Here is a 7,021-nt window from a genome sequence, read left to right on the forward strand (position 1 = left end):
CTTCCCTTCCCTGCTCAGGACGCCAAGACCGGGCCACTGTGGGGGCCCACCTGAGGATGAAGCACCCGGGAGGACTCCCCCAAATCTAAGGCCCTTCCTGTTCCACAGACAGCTGTGAGTCCCCGAGGTGGGCTGCACAAGGGAACTGAGGGGCCCAGGCTACTCCGGACAGTGGTAGGGCATGAGCGCAGCACACACAAACGACACGAGGCAGCTTCAGGTGCATGCACTGCTGCTCAAACTGGGGGGTCAGACAGGAGAAGAGTGGGGAGACTGAGGCCCAAGCACACGCAGCCACACAGCTGTGGAGTCCTGGGGGAAGGCAGGCTGCTGTGGTGGTCGTCAGTCTCTGCAGGCTGCTACCTATAGCAGTCACTTCACACTGTCCAACAGGCTCAGAGTCCTGGTGAGCGACGGGGTTTGAGGACAGGCCAGTATGGGAGGAACAAGGCCACAGGCACATGTGCCTGCCAGATCTGCAGGTGTTGTGGCTCACCATGCATGGAGACTCAGGGGGAGGCTGCTGGCTGCTTCTGAACCGGGGAAGGGGTCCAGGGAGCCCCCTGCCCTCGTGCCTGGCCCTTCCCCCAGTGGGCCCCTACACATCGGGACATAGCAGGGAGGGCAGATATTGGCTGCCCCCAACCACACTTCACTCCTGTCCCCTGGCTTCTGAGCAGTCCAGGGCACCCCCAAGAGCTGCTCAGACACTGAGGCAGCCAGCTGCAGAGGGCTCGGCAGGTGAACCAGGGGCTGCATAGGGCCGATGTGGGAAGGCCCCTGGGGTGGCAGCAGGGATTCCAGAGCACAGGCTGCAGGGAACCATCGGCACGGGAGGGGGTTGATGGCAGTGCAAACTCCGGTATTGCTTTCAGTGTTTCCATCCTTAAAAGTCAAGGCATTTTCTTCAAAAAGAAAAGATCTAGAACAAACCTCTAAATTTAAAAGAGCATTTCAAGGAAAATGGATGGCTGCTGACAGCCCTGCCTGGGACTGCGGTTCCAGGGCCTGTGCGCACAGCTCGCCTCCTGGCAGCAGCAGGATCCCTGCCCGTTGCCAACCGGACCCTGCCAGAACTGAGAAGGCTGTTTGGAGGGTCCCAAGGGAGGATGCGGGATGGATGGCACGCCCCCCTCACCGGTGCCCTGCAGGCTGAGCCGCCCCATGCCCAGCAGTCAGGTCCTGCCTGAGGCACCGTCTTTAGGCTGCGGCTGCTGCTTGTGGTGGAGTGGAGGAACGAAGGCGAAGCACAAACAGCAGCCACCCACTGGGCTCGGTGCGGTGGCCCTACCAGTTCTGGTTGTCCCAGCCTTCATCTGCAGGCGTAGACGAGGGCGCTACCCTCCCGGTCACCCTGGCCCTGCCCTCCCCGCCCTCCCAGCCTTCGCTGTTATTGCTGTTCTTGTTAGACGCCGAGCCCGAGCCCCACACTTCCCAGCTGTCTGAGCTCCTCTTCTCGGTCGAGGTGTCTGCGCATGTCCAGCTGTCGCTGCTCGGGGACTTGACAGCCCTGGGGGGGTCTGTACTCCCAAAGGTCTCCCAGAAGCTCTGGTCGATGGTGTTGTTCTGGAAGTTGTCCTCGCCGCTGTTTTGGTAACTATGGCCCTCAGGGGGTCTTTTAGAGAGAGAGAGAGGAGGGACTGAATAGTTCTTACAAAATCAGATTCTCCACCGCAATGCTCCCTGAGCAGCCTGGCCTGTGCATGGCATCACAGCTCTCAGGGGCCCACTGAACCAGTCCACCGCTCAGAGCTCTACGTCCCCCTGGAGCAGTTGCCAACATGTGGCAGCTCTGTGAGGGCTGGTGGAGCCCCAACGCCAGTGCTGCACCTGGACGGTGACTGCCATGCTCTGCCCAGCACCTCCCAGGCCGCCTTCTCAGGGTCCGCAGTGCCCCCACCAGCCGTGACTCCTTCTGTACTCCAGAGCAGAGGAAACCACGGAGCCGAGGGCCCAAAACCTGCCGGAGGGACTCAGACGGCCTCCTGCCACCAGAGCCCACATTTCTTCAATCCCCCAAATGAGAATATTTTAAAAAATGCATAAAAAGTTGGGTTTTCCATGGTGATTAAGGAGAAAAGAAATTAGAAAAACTCAGGCCTTTTATACCAGCTCCAGACTGCTGCGAGGATTGGCTCAGCGGGGAGAGGTTGGCACTGGCCTCACATGGGACAGAGGCTGTGCCTTCAGCAGAGTCCAACTGAAGCCCTGGGCCGAGACCTGTCCCCCAACCTCGACTGCAATTATGCCATAGAAAAACCGAACAGCACATCCAAGGAAGCAAGAGAACATGGTGTCCTGCAGTGAGCAGGAAATCTGCCTCAATCCTGGTGAGGTGAGTGACAGCATGTGCCAGCTCTCCACAGCTATACCGTGCAGGTCAGAGGACAAGGCCCACCATGCTGTGCACAGAGGCTGCACACACTGGGCCAGGATGAGGCTCTGAGGGCTGCCAGCCCTCCTTCCCCTTGTCCCCTGCCCTCCACCCACCCAGAGTCTGGGGGACAGTAACATCACACAGCAGGGCAGGCCCCTCCCTGTCCACATGAGGGTGTGTGGATGAGACCTTCCCTTCCACCAGAGCCTGGGCAGTGGCAGCTCCTACAGGGCTCCAAGGAGCAAGGGGATGGGCAACAGGAAGATGGACCTGTGTACCTCTAACGCTCTCCAGAGCTTTCTGCACCATGATCTCCAGCCCTCCCACCATCCACAGCAGGGACATGGCATGCCACTTGGACAGCCCGTGGGAAGAGTGGCCAAGGTAGGACACTGGGATGCAGGTCCTGCGAGGGGTGTGTGTGGGGGAGCGGAATGGCATACCTATCTGAGGGGTCCTCCGCCTTCCCAGAAAAAAAGGTGGTGACGTCCCGCTATCCCTTACTGCTGACTCCCTGGACCTGGAAGGAGATGGGATGGGTTAGCCAGGGTCAGCTCCCAACTGCACAGGTGGTTCTGGGCAGGCCTCTGCCACCAATGCCAACGTATACTGTCCTGCTAAGAAGACCTGGGTCGCACATAGGAGGGGTGCCTCATGCAGACAGGCATGCATGCACACACAGACATGCACACAGGTAAGCACACAGAGACATGCTCATATGCACACACTCGAGTACATGCACACAGACACGTACAGACACACTCGTGAGCAGACATGCTCACATGCACACACTCGAGTACACACATGACCAGTCTCACACAGGCTCACATGCACACTCAAGTAGAGACTCACTGAGCACACACAGTTGTATATGCACACCCAGACACGCACAGACCTCTCATGAGCACATAGACACTCACATGCACACACTCGAGTACATGCACACACATGACCAGTTTCTCACACACGCAGGCTCATGTACACACACTCGAGCATGCACATACACACGTGAGCACAGAGGCAGGCTCACATACAACCTCAAGCAGAGACTCACTGAGCACATACAAATGTACATGCACACACAGATAGATGCACATGTCCACGCTTGAGCACATGTTCACACAGACAAGCACAGCAACACTGCAGCAGCACTCAGGTGAATACGCAGACACCCACTGCTTGGTTTTCCGTAAGTGGCGTCCCCCACCTTCCTCCCAGCTCATCCTAACAGTTGCCCCATTGTAGGCAGGAACACCTTGTGTGGAGAACACAGGCCATGGCCTCTGAGAGCTCACCCCCAAACATGCCAGAGGACAAAGGGCACGCAAGCGAAAGCTCTCTGCAGGCACGCCTTCTCTCCACAGAGGCCAACGGAGAGCCCAGTGGGCTTCCTCCCAAACAGAGCCCCTCATCCTGGTGGACAGGACACCACCTCTGCCCCGCCCCCATGGGATATGTTAGCAGTAACAGGAGCAAAAACTGCTTGAGCCAGGGTGAGCACTTACCATGGGAAAGGCCAGCGGCGGCAAGTCAAGAGAGGAAAAGCGACAGGTCAGCAGCTGACAGGCCCCCACTGGGTCAAGCTGTTTCCATATTCCTCCAGCCCTCAGGCAACCGGGCAGCCCTCACCACATCCTGGGGCCAGTGGCTGCTGCCAAGGCTGGCCCAAGCCTGCATGGGACATCAGGCGCCCCACCCTTGCTCTAGGTGCCTGACGCCGTGGAATATGGAGACTGGCTTCAGCTGTGCCCGCGCACCAGGCGGGGCCTGCCCTACCTTGAATGCCAACTGAGAAACCCCACTGGACACATCATCAAAAAGCTTTCCCTCCTTCACCTGTGGGCATTGAAACAGCGTCGTCAGTGGGGGTTGGGAGTGGAAAAGTCCAGTGAGAGCTGCACAGGAGAACGGCAACACAGCTGTGACAGTGTCTGAAGCCGCAAGTGCATGTAGACATCTAACGTGTTTGCGTCCCAAAAAGCTCTACAGTGACCCCCAAAATAACTTCAGAATCACAAGACTGTCACTTTAAGGTCTAGGAGCTGCTCCAGCAGTCACTGCCAACATGGCACCTACCGCCTGCTAATGACCAGGACACTGCAAGTCGAGGAAAAGCTGACAGAGACCTGTCCACTGAGTCAGTCCCCCAGCCATGCTGCCTCCCTGCTGTGAGGGGGGGAGGAACTGGTGAGGCTCAGGCTGGTCTCCCCTAAAGGTCTCTGTCACCACAACCTCCTCTGAGGACAAGCAGGCACTGTCCCCAGCCTGAGCCTCCTCTATGCACCATGGCTAGGGCCGTGTGGGAATGAGGCAGAGAGAAGGGAGTGAGAAGGGGCCCTAGGCAGGGGAGGGGACAGGCTGGGGGGATCTCAGAGGCCCCAGCCACAGGAGGAGGACATCAGTGCCTGAAGAGCAGAGTGGGCGGCCAGGCGGGGCTGAGAACAGGAACACACCTGCTTCCCTAGAAATGAAGGCTGGGGGGTGACAAGCACTTCACCCGTGGGTGCAGCCCCTTACCCTCTCCTGGGCAGGCTTGAGGACGTTCTCGTTCAGGCTGTGGCCCAACTCCGAAGCCTATTGGGAGGGAAGCGGTGTGAACACCAGCGGCCACACGCCGCAGGATGTGGCGCATGTGGGCAGAGCAGGGCAGCACAAGCTTTGCCAACAGGGAGGCAGCTGACATGAGCACAAACAAGGGACAGGTCATGGAGTCATGGAAGAAGGGCAACAAACGATACCCGATGCACACACGGCCGCCACCCAAAGGCCAAGAGACTGCTGCCCCTCACCACACGCTCTTGCAGGGAGGGCCCAGGGGATGCAGGGGCTCCCCTGGGGGTCTTCCCCCATGCTCAGCCACAGCCACCAGCAGTGGTTGGCTCGTGGGAAGATGCCTCACGGCTCCATCCATAAGCACAGTGGAGCTGATGACTCCCTACCTACCAGCCAGCACCAACTCATGCCCAGGGCCCACAGAGCCACGCGGGCTGAGGCCCAGCCCAACCGCCTGCAAGGAAGGGCATGGGGCCAGAGGCTGCAGAAAAGAGCTGTGCATGGGGAAGGGGCTCGGCCTCTCCTGACCCTGACCACGGTTAAGGGCTGGGCCATGAAGCACCTGGGGATGTGGCATGAGGGGTCTTCTCTTCCCTTATGGCCGAGAAAAGCACTGGCCAGAGACATAAGGTGGGAACAGCTCCACAGTACAGGCAGGCTCCTCCCCATAGGGACTACCCTCTCTTTGATTACCCAGCGTGAGGTAACTAAACCATGAGATGCAAGTCTGGCTGGCTGCTCCATTTCCAGGGCTCCCCCAGGCCCACCCAGCGCCCTACACAGGCAGCACCCTACATTCTGGATCTGAAAGGAGGGGTGCAGACCAAGTGTCTGCAGCACCCAACAGCCAGGGAGGGGTCAAGCAGAAGCACACATGGTGACACGAGGGACCGCAAGCACACGAGCAGACACGCGGGGAGGACGCACACTCTCAGCAGAGAAGGGGTGCATGCTCGAGCAGACATGGGCTTTACCGGCTCTGGCTGCTGCTTGTGACCCCAAAACTTTACCCAGACAGCAGGAGACAGGTTAGGAGAGAGAGAGAGCAAAGCAGTGGGACCACAATTAGCACTACCAGGGAGCATCTCAAACCACGCCACCCAACGGAGCTGTTCCCAGTGGCATCGCCCGGGCTGAGGTATCACCGAATGCGACCTTAGGCCTAGCCTGCTCCTGCCCTCGAGTCTGAGTGTTCTTGTGCTCCAAACTCACCACGTTCCTGAATCACAGGAGTAAGCGCAACTCGGGCCTGAAACAGGCTTTGAGACAGAGCCAAGGAGATGTCCCTAGAGTCGGCCACCAGTGGCGTGCATGGCAGGAAGACACCCCAGGAGATGAGAAAATCCCGCCCCACATACAGGGGTGACAGGCACCTGGTGAGCACCGAACTCCCCTCATTCAGGGTACAAGCACCTGTCCTGAAAGTCTCCCACAGCTCCAGGCCTGTTGCTGTGGGTTGAGTATGTCCCCTAAAAGTTCAGACTTGATCCCCATTATAACCACGTTAAGAGGGTGGGAAATCCTATGATGGTATTTGACAGGTGGGGCCTTTAAGAGGTGATTGGATTGTTGAGGACTGTGCCTTCGAGAATGGGTAAATCCACCACCGATGGTTTAGTGGTGGTCATGGGTGCGGCTCTGATGGCTTTGAAAGGAGAGTGAGTGAGGTTAGCTCTCTCTTGCTAAGCTGATTCATCATGTGACAGTCTGAATGACTGTAGAGCCACCACCAAGTGCAAAGCCCTCACCAGATGTGCCCCCTGGACTGTGGTCTTCCCAGTTTCGGGCATTCCGTTACAAGCAACAAAAGTGGACTGATCTACCCGTGCAGCCCAAGCTTTCCTGGAGAGCCACATGTGGGCCACTGCCCCGAGTATGGTTCTGGCCCCCAAGCCCTGTGGAGGACTGCCCAGACCAGAGCCCTGACCACCACATGGGAACTGCTGGGACTACTAACCATCTTTTGAAGAAGAAAAGAAATGCCAAGGTGGGAATCTGCCACTGCCTGCAACAGAAGCACACACCACCAGGGGCAGAGCCACTCAGGTCCATGGAGCTCAGGCCCACCTCATACTGCCACAATAGCACAGA

At 58.3% G+C, this 7,021-nt stretch overlaps 1 pseudogene; it reads right to left on the reverse strand.

The window, feature by feature from the left end:
* Positions 1–215: 215 nt before the first annotated feature.
* On the reverse strand, positions 216–6,720 carry LOC103582187 (annotated as a pseudogene).
* Between the last annotated feature and the right edge of the window lie 301 nt (positions 6,721–7,021).

Source organism: Galeopterus variegatus, unplaced genomic scaffold (assembly GCF_000696425.1).
Source record: "Galeopterus variegatus unplaced genomic scaffold, G_variegatus-3.0.2 Scaffold15198, whole genome shotgun sequence".
Lineage (NCBI taxonomy): Eukaryota > Metazoa > Chordata > Mammalia > Dermoptera > Cynocephalidae > Galeopterus > Galeopterus variegatus.